This window comes from Asparagus officinalis, chromosome 3, assembly GCF_001876935.1.
Source record: "Asparagus officinalis chromosome 3, Aspof.V1, whole genome shotgun sequence".
NCBI classification, from domain to species: domain Eukaryota; kingdom Viridiplantae; phylum Streptophyta; class Magnoliopsida; order Asparagales; family Asparagaceae; genus Asparagus; species Asparagus officinalis.
In genome coordinates, this window is record NC_033796.1 from 73,146,936 (window position 1) to 73,149,155 (window position 2,220).

Here is a 2,220-nt window from a genome sequence, read left to right on the forward strand (position 1 = left end):
ACCAACAGTGAAGACGAATTCCGTCCTTTTACCCGGGCAAGACCTTCGATTGTTGTCCGTGCTGATAGGAAGAAAAGATTAGCTCACAAGTCGCATGCAGGTTCGAGAGCGTCTGAGATGGATCTGGCTGGCGATGATCTTGTTAGTGGCGGAGGTAACATCTATTCTATAGATCATTCCCTTGATCGTTTAGAATTTCAGGCTCATGCTTTCCCATCCTATGCAGGATATCGTGAGGAAGGCGAGATGAGTCCCGATGATTGTGCATCTCCTGGCGAGCCTGACTCACCGCACCAGGTAGAACAGCCTGCAGAGACCGCCCATGTTGGGGAGTTTTTGATGCCTACAATCTTCAAGAGGTAACTTGTCTTTATTGGCCATAGTTTCCTTCCTCTTCCTTCATACTTATATCTTTTTATGTCAGATTTTTCGATTGATGACTTCGATGGGGAGGGTCTGCCTATGGACACTTCTATGTTCAACTTCGTGTATGATTCTCCTCAGATCGATGGCCAGCCGCCTCAGGATGTGTTTCCTGAGTCTGTACTCCCTCAGACTCCCGGAAACGGTTATTTTGAAGGTGCGTGCCTCTTCTCAAGCTAACTATAGGACTAGCCAATTCTTTGACTAATGCAATTATAATATGATGTTTCTGTTTTGTGCCTAACAGGAGCTTTCGCTGAGACTGACCCTGTTGAGCCGGCTGTGCGACCAACTCCACAAGTCGATGCAGCTACAGTCATTACATCTCCACCACCCCCAGTGACTCGAGGGGGAGGAGGTATAGTTTAATTAACTGAGCAATGCCATTCATTTCCTTATTGAGGCTTTTGACGAGTTTCTCTTCTTTGTGTAGGGCTTCCTTCTCAGCTTCATGTCCTCGTTAAAGAGTTGTTATCGGGCAATGACCCTGAGAGGATCATTATCAGTGTAGAAGTCCGCTCTTATTTCTCCTCCCTGAATGCTATAATTGGCAAACTCCTCCACGACGGATTTTCTCTTCGCCAGTTTAAACCCTACCTTGATTCCAAGATAAATTTAATAAGGGACATAGGATATCCGGATCTGGCGACGGCTATGGTTGATGACCTTGATCGCTTAGAGCGTGAGCTTCAGATGTTTCATGAGCTCCGGGATGCAGGTGCTTCTTCGTTCGTTGCTACCGAGTTAGATGCTCGCTTACAGACATGGCGCAGTACTCGGATGGTTGCCGAGCTCGAGATTCAGGTGCAGCGGGGCCGAATAGATCGAGTTGAGGCTGACCTTGCCACTAGATCATCTTCACTTGATGAGCTTGATTCTCAGATAGATCAGCTCCGACGAGAACTCCGTGAGAAGGAGGACGCGAAGATGCAAGATCAGCAAGCACATGCTGCTTTATCTGATGAGCTGAAGTCCTTGAAGCAGACACTGGCTGAGACAGAGGAGGTTGCTGTGAGGACTTTAGCCGCGAACGAAGAGTCTGTCAGAGCTGAGCTGCAGGAGGAGCTTAGGCGAGCTTATGATGAGAAGCTGTCTGAGTTTAGTCAGCAGGTTCTTGGCCATGGGCTTGATGTATGATCCTATTTGCTGAAAACTTTGACATTTGATTCTCTTAATGGAACTGGTCTTTATCTTTATTATGATTCGTCATTCCATTTGAAATGATTGACCACAATACTCATAGGATTTTTGGCAAACCCTCAGCCATCAACGGGTTTGATTAGCCTTTACCGACTACCGTTTGAGTCGGGCTAGCATGCGGATTGTCGGAATCCGTTCCGCATGTAACGTTGTGCTAAGGGAATGAACTCCCTTAGACTTCGTGCTATGATGTCGAATACATAGACTTCGCCATTGTTACGGGAATAGGCTACCCGGCGACACGTGTTAGGTGTTGACTTTAGGATTTTTGGCTAACCCCCAGCCTTCAACGGGTTTGATTAGCCTTTACCGACTACCGTTTGAGTCGGGCTAGCATGCGGATTGTCTAACTCCGTTCGCATGTAACGTTGTGCTAAGAGAATGAATTCTCTTAGACTTCGTGCTATGATGTCGAATACATAGACTTCGCCATTGTTACGGGAATAGGCTACCCGGCAACACGTGTTAGGTGTTGACTTTATCCCTACTTAGGTTTCGGGATAAAATACCCCAGACTGGTCTTCTGGTGTCTTTTTCTACGGCGAAAGACTAAACCGGCGACGCGTGTTAGGCGTCGGCATATCCTTTCTTAGGATT